Source organism: Cygnus olor, chromosome 10 (assembly GCF_009769625.2).
Source record: "Cygnus olor isolate bCygOlo1 chromosome 10, bCygOlo1.pri.v2, whole genome shotgun sequence".
NCBI classification, from domain to species: Eukaryota; Metazoa; Chordata; class Aves; order Anseriformes; family Anatidae; genus Cygnus; species Cygnus olor.
Genome location: NC_049178.1, coordinates 1,372,106 through 1,390,743, shown reverse-complemented (window position 1 = coordinate 1,390,743; position 18,638 = coordinate 1,372,106). Strand labels below are relative to the sequence as shown.

Genomic DNA, 18,638 nt, shown 5'->3' with positions numbered 1-18,638 from the left:
ACAGATCACTATTAGTCAATAGCTGCACTAAATATTTTCTTAGAGACTGTGCAATTTCTTCTTGCCTGATTTAAAAACAAAAACATTTCCCATCTACTTGCTTCTAGGCTAATTTGCTAACAAAGTGCAGATAAACAGAGAATAATACCTCTTTATTTATTCCTTTACATGTTAACCTTCCCCCCCCCCCCCCCCCCCCCCCCCCAAGTTTTGCTAGCAAGATACTCACCAGATACTTGATTATAGTCCAGGCGAGTGTAATGAATACTGTAGAAAAGCAGGTCTGGAACATATCCCAGATGTTCAATGGGAATAAGTATCATAACACTGCGAGCCACTAGATGCCACTCTTGTTTCATCCCAGTACAAGTCTGAGAGTATTTATGATTGTTTAAAAAACCCAGCTATGCCCTCCCACCACCCAAAAAACCCTTTAAAGATGTTCCTTTGGCATTTCAGCTATTTCACTTTTTTCAATTAAAGTTACAATATGACCCTATTGTTTATAGTATTCCTTCCCTCTTCAGTAATGCTATGTTTGTTTATAAATATCTCAAAGTTATCTCTAGACGATTTCTTGCCGCAGACCCCTTGCATAGCTGTTGTGCTATGTCTCATTTTTCTGTTTGGGTGGAATTTGCAAACTTTGGGCATGTGTGTTCGTGTGGTTTTTGGATTGATTTCACAGGCACTTATCATGCAAGAAGCTCTAAATGGAATTTTTAAAATTCTACCAAGTCTTTGCATTAGTCTTTGCATTTTTTTTTCTCTGCTAGATACAGTAGGAAAGTCTTGAACTTCTTGCATGTTCAGATTTTACCATTGGCAACCTCTGTGCTATGGTTGGCATGATGTTTCCATGTAAGTTGCCTGTCTGTATATTTCTGTCTCTTAATTTGCATCGTGCAGTTGTTTCTTAGCCAGGTAGTTGAAGAAGAATAGGTGTATAAATGCTCAAGGTATTTGAGACAATACAGGAAAAGCTCTTTAAATAAATAAATAAAATAAATCTCTGCAACATATAATTCTAATGTTTTCTCTGCACAAGACATAATGCAGACCTAGGCCTCAGTATAGCTCAATTGAATTTTTGAATTTTGTTTAATCTCATAAAAGAAGTTGAAACCCAAATAAAGACACAGTTAAAATACTAAGTTTTTCTTCCAATTCCCTCTGTCTTTAAGGAAAATACAATAGAGATCTGAATATTTGTATAAGACTTGCTTCTTTTTGCATCTTGGAAAATACGAGGAATATAGTGGTCAGTTGTTTCCAGAGAAATATTTTCTTATTAATTTCATTTAAAATTATCACTCAAATTTAGTAAGTAAATTTGTCAAACAAACTTGCTTGTTTCACAAGAAAAGGAAAAGCAAACACTTTGTTATGAAGTGAGTAACATTGGACAAATACGCCCTCAAATGTTGAAAAGCTCAGAGGTGAAAATAAATATCCTCTTTCACAGGTAAGACTAAATCTGTTCTCTTTTGTGTGAATTATTATACAATCTTTAATTATGTGATTTTATACTGTTTTGCATATAACCTCAAATACTTTTATTGCTGCTTTCAATGTACATGTGAGATAGCTTCTAGAACCATAAACTGTGTGTATTGTATGCCAGCCAGAGTCAATGAAAGTCACTTGATTGAAAACTGCACACTATTTTGTATGTAACCTGCAACAGCCCATGTGTAACCAGACTGAGTAGTGATGAAAATTATAGGCATATAAAGACCTCCTGCACATTCAATTAAATTAGATTTAGATCTGAGTCCATTGTGGGATGTTTAGAGTGCTGTGAATTGATAGAAAAATGCAGAGGGATGTATCTGTTGAGAAAGCCCTTTATCCCACCATTAGGTTCCTAGACATGAGCATCGCCAGTGGGGCTCCCTGTAGAGAAATGGGATTGGGACATCAACATGGCTAAGTACAGGAAAAGAGTTTTTGTGCATAAGAATGTGTTAGTAAAAAGGAGACTGGATTATTTAAATGAAAATAGAGCTTTCTAGAGAGCTTATTGATTGTGTGCAGATAAAAAAGTATAATTCTGTTCTTTTTAGGAAAAAAAAAAAATCACCTTAGCAGTTTATGGAATTAGCAGCCATGCTACATGTAGAAAAAGCTCAGAGCTGAGGATGCACGTGGAACCTTAACTTTATTGCTTCCATGGCTCTGAATAATAACTGCGCAACTTGAAAGCTCCCTTTTTGTCATTTGCGATGGAATGATTTAATTTATTTAAATTTCTGTGATGAATGTTTAATGCCTTACACATGTAGGGAAGGGGATAGTCTGTGACTCAGCGCTCGCGTCTTGTAACTCCAGTCTGTCTGCAATACTGCAGCGAGGAAGCTTTTTGTGGTCATTAGCAAATGCTGACCTCTCTGTTTGTATACATTGTCTTGGCCATGCAGTCGTTGAAGGGTGAGCTAAGGGGATGTGGTTAAATTAGACTGCAATTTTGTTAACTCATTTGGGACCATAGCCGTTATTTGTTAAAGGTCACTCTTGAGATCTGTTCTCCCCTGCTGTCAGATCTTCCTTTTATAATCTGTTCCCAATAAGCTCCCCATTACTCCCCTTTTCTGTGAACATTGAAGTGGAGATAGTGAAAAGGGTCTTTGCACCAGTCTCTTTAAAACACGTCTTCGCATAGCGTACGTGGAGAAAAAATCTCTTACGGAGCCATATAGGTCCACCCAAATGGGAGGAAGCATTTAGTTTTTCTCCCCAAGGGGTGACAGCTGGCAGTTCCCTCTGTCCAGAGTAATTCTGGGCCCTTGGTTGGAGAGCTGCACGTCAAGGGTTTGCAGATGCCACTTCGTCTCAAGAGCCACCACCTGCAAAAGGAGCAGCAGCTCCCGGGCAATGTCTGCGCGCACCCTCTTGTTTCCCGAGCCAGGGTTCACAGTCCATGCCCATCGCTGCCCCAGTGAGGAGCAGCTCCTTCCTCATCCTCCCTGAGATGTGCCCCCGGTCCCTGCCGTGCCCTTCCTGGCCTTGGCAGGTGTGGGCACAGGGGTGTGGGGTGGATTTGAGCAGGGGGAAGGCAGCTCCTGCTGCGCCCACAGACAGTGTGACAGGGAGGGCTGGCTGAAGCCTCAGTATGGGGCTCTCAGTCCTGTACCCGTGTACCTGCAGAGGTGGGGGGGACCTCGGCCAGTGCTGGGGTGTTCCCTGTGGGACAGCTTGGGCAGAGCTTTTTGGGAGCTCCGTGTGTGAGAGGACTGTGTTGTACAGGGATAAAAGGATGTCTGTCGGCAGGGTGTGTGTGTGTGTGTGCATATTTCTGCCCCTAATTAACTAGTTTTTTTCTCTCTCCCCTCAGAATATTAAATTATTATGTGCTCAGATGTAAAAGGGCAGACACTTCGGAAATTAATTTTAATATAATAAAGCCTAAGACTTAGGATTTACAGTAGTCATAACCTTTTATAAATATAGTTAAATACAGTACGATGTAATGAGTTTTAGGGAAGGAGAGTAAATGACCAAATGTGTTTTGGAGTAAATGCTGGGGCAAGGAGGTTTATTTCAGCATTGGTGCAGGTATATAACTGAGAGGGGCTGGTGAATGCCAGATAGACATGGGCTACAAAATTCAGATATGGTTAAGAGAGGGATTTCATTTTCAGAGTTTTTGTATTCTTTGATACATTGAACCTGTTTGAAAATATTTGAGTGAAAACAGTAAGATGATTGATGAGCTCATGTATATAATCAATAATCTTTATGCTTTTTAGCTAACAAGTCGAAACCTAAATCTTAGAGAACTGGGGATTATTTCATATTTTGATCAAGACAATAATACTTCTCCAAGTAGGAACAAAATAATACTTATGAGAATAGGTCAAATTTCAGAAAAATCTACATCCATTTTGTCTGCAGCATCCTTCCTGAAGCATGCATTGTAGGATGCTGGTCTGTCCGCCCATCAGGCTGCCATTAGCTGTGGGCTTGAAAGCAGGAACTCAGCGTAGTCTGAGGCTGCTCCTGATGTGGCAGGCTCAACAAAGTTAATTAAATGGGGCATAGCACTGTGCAGGCAAGCTAACACAGCTTCCAGCTCACTTTTTGTCTCTGAGTTAAGAGAGTTTCTGCCCCAGCATACTTACCCTTCAGCATGGCCTGGGACACACCAAATTTAAAGCCAAATGCAATGCTTGAGAATGAAACATAAATAGTTCAGTCACTTGGGCATTTGTTAAATTATTTTTTTCCATTTTACTTCTCATTTTTTCAGGAGGCATGTGCAATTTTGGGCAGAGTAGGACCGATTTTTCTATTCCCGATAGGAATAGATAGGTAGGACCGATAATTTCTATTCCCATGTTTTATTATTTATATCTTTGTTTTTCTTCTGTGTCTTTGCTTTCACTTAATCCTAGTATGGTGAAATACACCCCAAATTCGGAAACGGAGTATACGTAGGAATGTGTTTTACCGTGCTTATTTCAGGTGAACTCTAGTAAAAGCATGTGCTTGCCAAAGCTTTGCAAACTTTCTGTTAAAACTTGTGGAACCAAGCCAAACATTGATGGACTTCAGTTATAACAAAAAAACTAAATTTCCATGAGAGCTTTGCTCAGGTTCACAGAACTCTTGAAGCAAACTGGAACCCCATTGATCTAATCTGAGGGTTGATTTATTGTTCTGTACCAAACTCTAAGAAGATTTTGGTCTCATATTTTCACTGTTACAACAAATAAACTCAGAAGATTTTAGATCTGATCCTGACACACAGCTCGGAGCAAAATTCAGAGTGAATCAGAGTAGAAACACCCCAAGCTGTTTCTTCTCAAACCGTGCAGATGAATCCTGTAGCTTTTTCCTAGGAGTCTGTATTGTGTGCCTTTCAAAGGACTGGTAACAGTTCCTGCTTATTTTACAAATACAGTCAAATAAGACTTGGCAAGCAGGCTTGTGAGAAAGCAACGAAAAAGAATGAAGGAAAATAGGTGCAAAGAACCCGTGAGCCAGCCAGCCCCAGAACCATACTGTGAAACGATATGACTAAAATATGTGCATGGTAAATAGTGTGACATTGAAAAATGAAACATTCAGTATTACAGCCAGAGGAGAAAGAAGCCAGCTCCCAAAATTGAGTTCTGGCACTATGTTCAGAGAGTCGAATAGGCATATGCTTGATTGCAGTTTGGGTGGAGAGAAAGGAAGGAGATCCACAGAGCTCTATTTCAGTGCTTTCTGTATTTTCCCACACTATGAGTTAATTGCATTTAATACTAATTATGTACTTGCTACATTTTAAATTCCTGCATACACTGTGGAAAAATGTGAAGACGCTTCCAAGGCTGGAGCAGCTTTGACAATGAGTCTGTCTATGTGTTTTTGTAATTGTTTGCTGTGCGTCATATTCGAACCCAGTTATGTTCTGCAGATTTACTCTTGTGTACTTTGATGGTGATTTACACTCCTAGGGAAGTAGTTGGGTGAAACCATGGCTCAGAAATGTGGAAGCTTAATATAAATAAATTAAATGCAGGCACTTGATTTAAGTGAATCACAACCATTTGACGTTTATAATTTCAACACATTATTGTCACCAGCTAGTCAACCTCTGTGACTCATGGTGATGCTTAAGCTATTGACTTGGTAGAAAATGTAATAAGTATTTTTTAGCTATTCTAGGATGTCTTCTGGCCTGCGTCCACACAAGTGAGACTGATTCATAGACACTAATGACATATTAGGAAGCTGTCTTATTACTTATCCTTCTGAATTAATAATCAGTGGATCCCCTGTATTGATCAGCTTGCCTGTAAACACATCAGTCACATGAAGAGTTTCTTCCAGGCTTTGCAAAACTGTCAGGTAGTTAATTTGTTGCTGTTAAAAATAGAACTGTGAACTGATTTTACTGGTGGTAATTAACAATTATTTCAGCAGGTAAATCAGTGTGTACAAAATTTTTCATCCGTCAGTTTCAGTCCTGCAAAAATCAAGTGTGATTATTCCCATTTTACAGATAGGGAAACAAGACTGATCTCTCCCCTGTGAGATACGAAGTGTTGACTTTGTATTTCTTTCTGCTCTTTTGAGCACAGTGCTTAAAGATCAGCACCTATTGAAAAATCAAAACATTTTTGCAAGATTTCATTGTGGAAATATATAGATATACTTGACTGTTTTCTAATTCAAAGTAAAACAAATTGCTGTCATGTTGGAGTGGGACAGAGAGCTTCAAGTTTCAGAAACAGTATTTTAGAATTTCATGATTCTTGTCTGAACTTTGTTAACCTGCTAATTTGTAGTTAGCAGAGCCTCAAATAGGAGGACCGCAGTGAGGTGGGTTAAAATAAGAAGGTTCTAATTGTATCTGATTGGCTTGAGGTTTTACTTCTAGCACTGTAGTGACAGATATGTTTGCTGCTTCTGATACATCCATGTTTAATCTAAACTAGTTTTAGAAACAATAGCTATAGGAAAGAAACAAAGGGTGAAGCTCTTCACCTGTTGTCACCTCATAGTTCTTCAACTGGTGTGCTGAAATACTGCGCAGCAATATGATGGCATATATGAATACTGCCTTGGGCAATACTATGAAGGTTTCATAAACACAAATATTGGAGCTAACCAGGAAAAGTGTTGGTGATCTGATCTTACTGCTTTCCATGGAGAACTTGAGGGCTGTTTTCTCTTCTCCCATTTGTTAATGTTTAGCTGACAAAGTCCTGGCTTTCAGTAATCACTGTGAGACTCAGCTTGGAGAAATCCCAACTTGACACTTGAACTTTGGCAGGAAGATGCCAGTATTGTGCATTAATACTTTGAGCTGGAGGCACAGAAAAATGTATTGAATACATGGGTCTTGAGACATCAGCACTGCTGTTCTCTTTTTAGATGTCCTTAGTGAAGGTCAGGAAGGCAATTTGCGCTTTGGCTTCTGCTGACTCTTTAAGTGCCTTGGAACTGTTAGAATTATTGCAGCAAAGAAGCACCAAATGTCAAATTCTTTTCACCTTCTCAGGCATGCTTATACAGAGGATGTGGGGGCGGAGTAGGGATAAAATATGCAGTTGGAAACAGTTCTTCTGTCCATCAAAATGGTATTGTATCAGTTTAGCTCCTTAGTCACATCTATGTTTCAAGATGAAGGGACAGCTATTGTTTTCAACTGGTGCAACCACTGTCCCACTGATTTCAAAGATTCTGCATAAAAATGTTTCTCTGTAGCAGAGACTTTTTTTTGTTTCATTTCCTAAAAGGGTTTAGGGTTTGTCACTAGCTGAACCCAAGATGCTGAGAAATATTCATGTCATGGGTAAAAGCAGTTAAAATACAGGATGTCTACTTACATATATTTTCTTCTGCTTAGAAAATATTCTTGTATTAATAAAAAGTCTTCCTGTTGTAAAACTCTTTCTAAATACAGTAATATTCAGAATAGGAATTGGAGAGATTACAGGGATGCTGTTTCATTACTCTCAGTCAGCTTTACTGTAAACAAACCCTGCAAATTTTCAGCCTCAGCATATAGCTCAGGTAAACTTAAGCCCATATTTGTGCTCTAAGTACCTGAACATTTGCTGAGGAATTATCCATGGTGTATCTCTGTCTTAAGATGTGTGCTACATTAGGCATTTGAATGGTATCCATTAGCATAAATCCTTCTGGGTTTGAAAATATTTTTTGTCACTGAAGTTTGTAAGTCTGGTTTAGGTCTCTGTTTGTTTAAAGTACAGATCAGTAAATGGTTGAGAAGTGTATTACATTTCAGGGTTTCTTTATGATATGTGGTATGTATTATTGTTCAGATCCCTGGGTGGTCTAGTCACTCTATATATTATTTCAGTGAAATAGCTAATGACAAGCTGGTTGCTTAATGAAGTGCTTTCATGGCACCTTATTTAGGAGGGAGGATCTTTTCGGAGGCGGTTGGAGGATAGCATAACAACATCTAGTAAAATTTCTCCCTTGGAATCTGCATATAGCAAGTCAGCTGCATAGTAAACTCATGTCTGGGAAGTCTGAATTAATGACCTGTGGGTCAGCCTTATGAACTTTTCATTATTTAAATACTTTCTCCTGTTGGTTAAGCATTTTGTTCAAGACAGTGTTGAATTGCAGTGGTTATAAATGTATATTTTTCAGGGAAGGCTATTGGCACTGCATGTCATTATTGTCATAGACATGAAATAAAACAAGCATGGAAGCAAGATACATTGAATATAGTAACTGCCCATTGAATGAAATATTTAAAACATTAAGTATGATTATATTTTTATGAATATTGTTTTTAGCTGTGGCAATAAGCTCAGAGCCAATGCATTCAAAACTGATGAATCTTTTCTGTAAAGGAGTAGATTTCCAGGAATCTTTGTTTCTACAGTAAATGTTCAAAGGCAATGCAGGATTTTCTGTAAATCATAAATAAAAATGTGTATCATATTGTTACATTTGACTCTTCTCCATCAATGTAGTCGCATGAAGGGGAATTTATACATCTGTATAACGTGTTTTCCATTAAAAAGATAGTAACAAGTGGAGTGAATTTCAGACTCATTTTTGATTGAACGATACTGTGTTCCCCCTCTTGTCTTGTTCTTTTCAATTTATTCTTTACCAGAGACAGGAAGGGAGCAGTGAAATAGGAAATTGGGATGTTTAGAAAGAGTAACTAAAGAGAGCTGCAAAATAGTTTTTAATTTGTTTAGATGGCTGAGAGGCCTCTACGTGTGTGATCTTTCCTGCTGAGCTGAAGGAAACACACGAGGACACGGTGCAGCCAGCCTGGGCTGCCATTGCCTGCTGGTGGCTTCCGGACTTCTCAGCGGATGGCTTCACGCAAGGCCCTTCCTAGGAATGTTTCTGGGATTCCTCAGAGTCTTTGGAAGATGTTATCTCTCCCTTCCATTTAGCCTGCACTTCTAATGCTTGTAAACAAGACTGGGAAGCATGCTGGATTGTGGGGTAGCTGATTCATAAAACTGTCAGTTATCCCATCACCCAGATGGGTTTCAAACTAGGACTTTATGCCTATTGCTTGCTTTGCCTGACCAACTTCTCTAAAAGCGTTGATTTGCTTTAATTCAGATAAAAATGCCACAAAAATTACATCTGGTACAAGGAAAATGATAAATCTTCTTAAGATATGAATGGTCTCTGTGATTGCTTTCGCAGAGCCTTGCACTGTGCTGCGGTTTGCCCATTAACTCTGAAGTTTTGTGTAAGAGTACAATAGCAACACAGTGTACAGCTTGGATAGCCCACAAGTAAATTGTTCCACAAATATCTGGGATTTTAATATGGTAGAGAAATAATACTCTACGGTAGAGAAATAAAGAGAAATAAATAGTACCGACTCCAGATAGTTTTGTGACGTTGCTCTGACAAGTTCAGTTTATGTAATGTCTTCCTTTATTGCTGCTGTTATCTTTATCACTGTTAGCCTGCCTTTGTTTGATGTGAAAAATGATTAAAAGCTGAAAATAGAGATCACTTTTATATTTATGATCTTAGCCCTTGGACTGCACTGCTCGCTCGCATGAATTAGAGAAGTGAATAGCGTGCTGGTGTTTGTTTTACCCATGTAATATTTTGCAATATCTGAGTTTTTAACCCACCCATTCCACTGGCTCCCGCATACTAGCCTAGCTTACAGGCCAAATATAAAATGGAGTTCAATTTAAATAAAGTAAAAAACAAACAAACAAAAAACCTTAGTATTTTTTTGTATATTTTTAAAACTTGAGTCATGCAATCAATGTAAAGCAATGCTGCAAGGAATCAGGGAAATGCTACTTGCAATTCAGCAGTAACCCCATCAGAAGGCATGCTGTTCTTCATGCAGTCTGCAGCTTTGAAGAGCTCTCGTAACGTAACCTGCAAGTTAAAGTATTCTGATATATGTGCACATAAGAGGAAATTTTGCAACCTGTAGTCAGGTTTATTTTATTATTTTTCCTTGTTATAGAATAATTATTTTCTTGACCACATTTTTTTTTCTTCATGAGAGCTTTTTGAACACTTAAAATTCATTTTATGAATAAAATAGATGCCATTGACCCCCCCCCTCCCCTGACCTCCCCCAGGATTGTGTGACACTGGAGACGTGTTTCTTTTATTAAATTAACTCATCATCATGGTCTTGTTATTTCAACTGCGGGCTTAGCTGACCAAATTTCTGTATTGCAAGAGAGAGTCATTAATCATTTGAAGAGGATTTGTATACATTCAGTTGCTCAACATCTCATCTCTCACTTTACTCCCAAATAAATTTAATAATGTTGCACGTGTTCTTTTGCTTTTCCTTTGTGCAGTCGATAATGTTAATTTAACCTCCTGTGTGTATGGTGGGTGATTAGAAGGAACAAAAAAACCCTTGGATTGCAGTGAGCCCCATGGAGTTTTGTGTTCTAGTTCTTCAGTATTTAATTATTTTGATTATCCCCTGGTGGTATGAAAAAAAATCTGGTGAAGTACATGCTTTAATTCATTATCAGCTACAGTCAGTGTTCAGATGTTGTAGATTTCTGTATATGAACTGCCCGTTGCTTTCTGTTTTATTAGGGATAGTTATTAATCTCCAGCCTAGCAAAACACTCTATACAGGCTCTCTATTATCCCTGAGCGTGTCTTGAGGAGACAGTACAGCTCTCACTGAGGGCAGCATTATATGCATGCCTTAGACTTTAAAGGGTCTAGGTTCATGTTGCTTCTCATGGGACACAGAGATGAAGCAGAGCTTGAGAAATATTTTCTTCTTCCTACATGGAAGTAGGAATGAGCCACTTAGAGCATGTGGCTGTAAAAAGGCACACACAAGTCTGATACGTCTGCACTGATAATTAGAAGCAACCTTGAGGGTTGTCATCAACCTGCCTGTGTCAGATGAGCTGAACAAGCACAGAACTTCACTGATTTCACTTTAAACTTTTCAACTTATCTGTTTGTGAAATAGCTTGCTTTTCAATTTCTATAGCACATTCTAAATTGTTTGGGATTTTTAGTGTTATATATTGAACACCATTAATGGGTTACCTCGCGATAAGATCGAAACCTTTAGAAAATATTACTGCATTGGTTTTTAAGCAAGTCTGCTCTTTTCCTCCTCTTTGCAGACTATTTTGTTACATAACTATTTTATAGAAGTTGTTCCTGTCTGTTCACTAGCTTGATAGGATCTACATGGAGTGAGAGATGAAGGAGACCTGTGGTTCTGGCTAGTAATGAAAACTGCATAGAGTCTGAGATGAAGTCCTGAGGCTGGTTCCTTTTTTTTTTTTTTTTTTTTTTTTTTTTAAAATCTTCATAGTTATACAAATTTGCATACAAAGATCAGCCCCATACAATCGTTTTTAGGAACATTTGAGTTAGCAGGCTAGAGAAGAGAAATCCATTGATGATTGGCTTGATGTATGTGACAAATGTTTTTTTTTTCTTTAAGAAGTAGATTCTGAGGGCAAATATAACAAATTTGAAATTGTACTTCATGCGCTTTTTAAATGTGCCAATTATCTTCAAAATACTGTTCAAGTTTATAACACGCATAACCTTATCCCCTGAGCATGGCCAGAAGTCAGGAGTTAATCCTGCTGTAAAAATTATGCAGCCTTGATTTTTGCTGCTTCTACCAGCTGCTGAAAAAGAATGAATATCCCTCCTTACCCCTGCCTTTTTAAAAAGAAATATGAAAGCAAGTATTTTAAAATCAAGGTGATATTTCTCATATGCATCAAACTGCATTTCTATATCTGTCTTTAGACTTTGAAAGAGAAGAGTATCCTAAAGCCTTCTCCAGTGCATGGCTGTGTGTCTAACTGCTCAACAAAGCTACAGAGATTTTATTGCACCCGCTCCTCCCTGGGCACCCCGATAACCCGTCAGCATTTGTATTTTGTGTCTGCATTTTGGCCACATCCATATCAATGGGACACTATCTGAAAATAAGTCATAGTGAAGGGTTTCTAATGCTCTGCAATGTACTATTTATCTACTCAAAGCTTACTGTGTAATGTTGTATTGCAGTTTTCTTAATCTGTTGCTAGTGGTGGAAGATCACTGCTACTGTAGCATGGAAGCAGTGGTGAGCTTGATACAGATGTGTTCATAAATGTTTTAACATCTGCAAGTGAAAAATACTTCAGTATTTTTCTTTGCTTTTGCATGGGTCTTGTCCTTTTGGAGTGAAAAGTTTTAGGCTAATTCTCTTTCCAAAATATTGTTTAAATAAAGCTCGACAGCTCTCGTGTTTATTAGCAAGAAAAATGAGCCTCCTCTGTTAACGTATTTCTGAGTTGGAAGCACTGAGAGGAGTCCTCCCCTGTGCCCGTCAGCACCAAGATGTGCAAATGTGTCCTCACCAGCAGCACGGAGCCTGGGAGCCCAGCCTGAGCGGCACAGCAGGAGCAGTGTGTTGGGTGCAGCTGCGCCCCAGCCCCAGAAGTATTCCCATCATTCTCACTCAGCAATATGTGCACCGTGATAAGCCTTATCAAACGGCCACATTACTATACTGGTGGATTTCCCATGTTAGGGATTTTTGCCCTGTTACTGTTTCATGGTATTAAAGTGTAAGCTCATTGGCAGGGATACAGGCTTTCTGCTATTTGGGGTAATTTTATGGTTTTGAAACACTCAACCTTCACAAATGCACAGCCTCTACTTTCATTGTATTCTGGTTATAAGATGTTTATAAGTCACGAAATTCTCGCTTCGAGTTGGTCTAGAAACTTTCATTTATTTTCTTCCATGGTTCACTCTGTTTCTGTGCAAGAATGATAACTGGCTCTTAACCTGCTCATCTGTGCAACTGCTCTCTTGTAACATACATCCACGAACCTGGGAGGAAGGAGAAATTACGGTGCTGCTGGAGCAGAGATTGCTTTTGTAGTATAGAAGGAAGTATTCCCTGGAGGGTTTTATGTGTATGAAAATGAACACTCTGCACACTTGCACATTCTAGAGCCAGCAAAAACATTAGATCTCTAGTCAAGGTTGTGATACAGATATATGTTCCAAACGGGAAGCCTGATAAAAGTAGTAAAGCCTTTTCTCCTTCTTGAGTTTACTAGCTCCAGCAGTGAGTTTTTGCTCAGTCTTTTGACAAAGAAAAAATCTTGAGAGCTTTTGATTCTAAAAGTAAGTATGTTAGTAGTTATTAATCATTAAATGAAAAGGAGGCTCCAACTGAAACTTGCAATCAAATTGAGTCTCTAAATTCAGTGAATCATTTAAAATAGCCACAATAATTACTTGCTATTTGCCACTTTCCATGAATCACCTAATCCTTACAAGACCTCTGAGACCTTGTTGTGTTATCAATTTGCATGCTGGTATAATTGATTTTATACTATAATATTATTATTTATTTATCCTATTTTAATACAATTTTGATGGCGTAATTGTGTTGGGAGAGAATGGATAGCCTGGGGAAGGGTCAGCGTAATCTGATTGTGTAGACAACTAGATCAGTTGCTTTTCCAAGGATGCAAGTAGCATTTTTATACTCCTTCCATAATTAGCTGATCATAACATTTTGAACCCCAGCTGATCGTTGCTGTTGGTTAATGACATTAAAAAGAGCAAAATAGATATGCATTGGAGTTTCCTCCAGAGACACAAGTAAGGACTTCCAGGGAATAATCAGAAATGATAAAGACCGTAACTCCTAACAAAAGATATACCATTTTTTTCAATTTCAAAAGTTTTTTAAAATTCAGAACCGGTTTTATTGCATGAGGCAGTTTGCTTTTATGACCTTTTATACTTGTTCGTTAAACATCAGACTAAGTACTTGAATACAAGGTTTTTATTCATATACTTAAAAACAAATTCTCCTTAGTGAACCACTGTCAAAAGATAATTTTTCAGCCCTGGAAGCTAGTATGCATTCAGACATCTCCTCTTCATTAACACATGAGTACCAGAGTGGAGACTGTTAGTGTGTTCAGTAGTAGGAAAGGGTCCCTCAGACTGTGTGACTTTCCTCATTATGTTTTTTTAAACATATCTGCCCTTTCAGAGATGTGTTCTGCTTGTCAGTCTTGAGAAAATGTTGTTGGTTTTTTTTAACTTACTGATGATAGTACCTATTATGCTGAAAGTCTCATAGATATTTAAACGTCAATGCCACTTAATGCTAGACTTTTTTCTTCAGTTTCCATGTTTGCTTTTTCATTTTCTGATACATGTTGAGGCTCAGGCAAATACCGTAAACTTTCATCGATTTAGTATCTTCCAAAAACCTACAGCTTTGCCTTTAGGTTGGGCTAGATGGTTGCAAAATGCTGTAAAAATGATTTTTTGCATAATTAAAAATTATTAGTGTAGACCCAATACTGCTATGTGCTGAACCATTAGTTTAGTCATTTCCCATTGGGTTCTTACACCTCCTGCATAGCCCTGTGAACAGGAGTTTGTTATGCCATCTTGGAATAATAATTTCTGTATTTCAGAAAAAAAAATCGAAGTAAAATCATAGAATGCATTGTTTTGTAAGAAAAAAAGCAAATTCTTTTTCATTTTAAAATAAGATGAGAACCAACTGATAGGTGTTTATTGTTATGTGCCTGGTATTCTCTGAGTCACAAAGGCAATTTGCATCAGAATGTCTTTTCTTTTAAATGAAGCAGTAAAAATTTACATTTAAAGCAATGTATGTTCTATGCAATTTTAACAAATATATGATAAAGCATCACCAGGTATTGACTTATAATAGGATTAATATAACTGGAAATAGAGAATGTCATACTTCTAAAAGTTTGTACAGCACTGCACTTATGCATGATGTGTTTTTTTTTAGTATTTTATATATATTACTGATATCTTGTCGTAGCAAAATATCCATTGTAATCAAGGTGCTCGGTTAGTTGAGACATTATGCTGAAGTAAGGGGCTGAAATGAAACATAGCTGCCAAATTTGCTTGTTACCTGGTAGATAGCTCTCCCACGCAGCCTAACCCTGTGGTTTTCTTTGCACGCCACAAACCTTGCCCTTCCCCACAACTTTTCTGATTCCTTTTGCATGAATTAGTTTTTCTCATCCTTAACATATGTCTGTGGCAGCCATCCTCAAAGATCAGGCTGCATGTTTCTGTATTGTGGCTGAAGCTCTCATATGGAGTTTTAAAACAATGTCTGCCTTCTCTGGTCAGCCTGAATGAACCTGTAAAAGAATTTTGTGATCTAACAGTCCAACAAGTGTCCGTCTACTGTGATTATTGCAGTATATTAGAGGATCCTAGGGTTCTGCAGACTGTGATAGTGATATGATTCTCATGTCTCAAATGTATTCATGTCTCAAATATATTCGTGTATGGGATGTCTCAAATATATTCATCCATTTGACAGGGAAGAAGGGTCCAGATGCTGCTTGTTTTGAGCACTGTTGAGCACTACAGATCACTGGCTTGTGCTGAGAAGGTTTTCTGCACAAGGGTAAATGAATCACATGAAAGCTGAGATTCCTATTTCTCCCAGATCTTTATGGCCTTGCTGTAAGATTTGTTCATTACAGTATAGAGGGGCTATTCAAAGTGGGTGATAAAACATTCAGAATGATGCAGATGCTAGCAAGGAATGTGCTTTTAAAACTATCACAACAATGGAACCCAGTGGGCTTGTTTAAATGCCAGTGTAAATGCACAAAAATATAAATATTCATATTCAGATCTTGAGATGCATCTAATAGATTACATGAAACAAATTTCCTTTGAATGCTTTTTCTTCAGTTCATTGATCACTGTGCAAGTCTGTACATAAGGTTAGTGTGAACTCATCTGCTGGCTAAGTCACAGTAAAGACTGGCTATGCTCCTAACCTAGATAATTATTTTGTTATTTATTAGACTAATATCTTCTTGGCATGTTATATTGTGCACACTCAGAACTCACCAAGTTAAGGTTACATCAAAGATTGACCTCCACTGACAAAATTAAATTGAAGTCATTTTCTCTTAGAGCTTAGCAGGTAGAGTATTTGTGTTGTCAGCAAACAGGACTTTATCCTCTTTCCCCTGGGCATTATCTCAAATGCAGTGTCAGAATGCCAGATAGATTTCCTTGACTACTTTTTCCTCCAATTTTTATTTTTTTAATTTTCTTTCTACTGCATTTCAGCTATCACATCCAATAATTTCCTTGGAAGCAAAGTGTCCAAAAGAAGCCACTGTATAACAGCTCTGCCTAAATGCTGTTTTTTTTTTTTTTTTTTTTTTTTTTTTTTTAGAAATAGTATTTCTGAACTGTGCATGCCACCTGATGTTTCCTCTTCAGAAATTGCAGGGCAGTCTTAAATCTGTTATTTTTAACAGGCTTTTCATTTGCCCCAAAGGCTGGGGAGGCTGGAAACATGGAGGGTGGTGGGAATTATAATATTCTCGTTTATTATTCCTTTATCTGTAATGCAATAAGTACTATACTGTGCTACAATTTACTTTAAAAGTAACACGCAAATAATATAATTGAATATATACTTATAGAATTGAAAACAGAGAATACTTACACCAATAATTCAGTGAATACTAAATCAACCAAAGAAACGATCAATTCCAAATACCCTTAATTGTGAAATGAATGGTCTAATTTATTTAAAATATAACCGTTTTTAATACTTGGTTAGCCTTGCCACTTACAGAACATGACAAAGGGGAATGTCAACTAATTAATTCCTTTTCTAAAGGAATAAACCATCAAATGAAAGGAAGTAATGTTCTTTTAGAGGTGATTGACACACTTTGCATGGCAAAATATATTCTGATATTCTTATTAGAAATTTGACCATTTTTTTCCTAACATTTTCTAAGTATTATAAACCTATGGGCAAGGTAACCTTATGTACTTAAAATCACTAAGTCTGTATGTGAATTGCTCTATAAATTATTCTGTGATTCATAAATTCGGTTAAAGGGGAATACTGTATTGCTACATAATTTAGTACAGAATCGTTTATTTCCAAATGTATTCATCTTTTCTTTAAAGTAATATTTAAATGCGACTTTTTTGTTTAAATTCTGACTTAGGTGTTTGTGAATGCTTCCAACGGTGGCCTTTAATATGGGGGATAAAAACAACACAAGCTTTGATTGCTCTGTGACAATTCCAATAAGACTTACTAAGCCGTGAAGCATCATGAAAGGAACACTGACCTATCTGCAACTCCAGCAGTTGCAGAGGTATTGTCATGCTCCAAAAACAGAAGAACAAAAAGGAAAACAAAGCTATGTCTTTAAGGCCAAGGAAACAATTGGTGCAATCCTCCTCACCCTGATTGAACTTAACAGTCCAGGGGACGTAGAGGTGGTTGGCAAGAAGGAAGCATGAAATACGATTTTATTTATCACTGTACTCTCAGGGGATGGAATGTCAGCCTTTCTTCCAGGTTTAGATACTATCTACTATATTACAGAAGAGTTCGGCACCTTACTTCCTTGCTTGGAGCTGGAGTAGGGTTGGTTTTACAACAGTTATTAGTGCATGGCTTAATGTTGGAAGGCATGTTCTATTTCTTACTAAGATTGGAAATTCAAATTAGACTTTCAAGTCTTCTGCTAAGTGTCTCTGGCTTTTGCAGAGAGGGTAAATCAAAATGGCTGCTGTCACATGTGGGCAGCAGGCATACAATGCAGTTCATGATCCGTGGTAAACCTGTATAGCAAACAAATGGAGAAGGTTTCTCCCAGATAGAATAAGAACTGCTGTTTCTTGGAGGTGATCACTTTCTTCATCTGTTTGCTTTTGTTATGAGAAGAATTAAATGTGTAACAGTGACATCTTTCCAGTGGTATTGAGAAGGGGGGCATCTTTGGGGGTCTTGCAAAGTTCTCATAATTAATGAATTAATTCTCAAAGTTAGTGAAACTACAACTTCAAGTGAAATGCATCTGTAGTCTTTTCTTTATCTATAGCTTCAGAAAGAGAGGGCTGTGAGGGTATATGGGAGAACCACCACTTTTTTTTTTTTTTTTTTTTCAGAAATTTAGGTTTATGTGGTTGTGTATATACTCATGACACGTATACAACATATTATTTGGTTCGTCTCAGTATAATCTAATTAAAGTAAATTATCTTTAAGGTCAAAGGCTTGGTCATGTCAGATTAATTTCATTTAGGTTGATTTTCAAATGCTGATGTGTCTTGAACTGTTACATGTGGTTAACAGTAAGTGGAACTTCAAGTTTATATATTTCTCTTATTCAGTAGGTGCTCAAAACCAAGCTAATATACAGGATTTATTTTGAATTCTATTTTAATCTAAAATCCAATTTATGGGGTGGACGTTTTGAAAATAAAATTGAAAGAGCAGGATATTGAAAGCTTGACGTGTAAGCCTCCATTTAAGATACTGGTTAAATTATCTATTCTTTTAATGGAAGCCTACTGATAATAAAATTTTTACCTGATTGTTTATTAGAATGAGTTGCTTATCACACTGAGAAGCAGTGCTTGCAAAATGACTTTGAAGTTTTTATACTTGCTAGTCTGTTTTTACTTTGTAAATGGTATCAATATTTATCCTTGCAAAAGTTGTTTGGATTACATACAATCTATGGTTGCATAGATTCATGTTATTTATATTGATTTACAATCAAATGGATAGTTAGGGCAGACGCCAGGATTTAAATTAATGAAATTCTTCAAAGATGCTGTACTTCGGTATGTTTCAATTAAGA

The 18,638-nt window shown here is 37.4% G+C and overlaps 1 protein-coding gene across 10 annotated transcripts in view; it reads left to right on the top strand.

Annotated features, from left to right (window-relative positions):
- The window catches only part of CACNA2D3 (calcium voltage-gated channel auxiliary subunit alpha2delta 3), a 493,098-nt gene that overhangs the window by 183,798 nt on the left and 290,662 nt on the right, over nt 1-18,638 (top strand). The window lies entirely within an intron of this gene.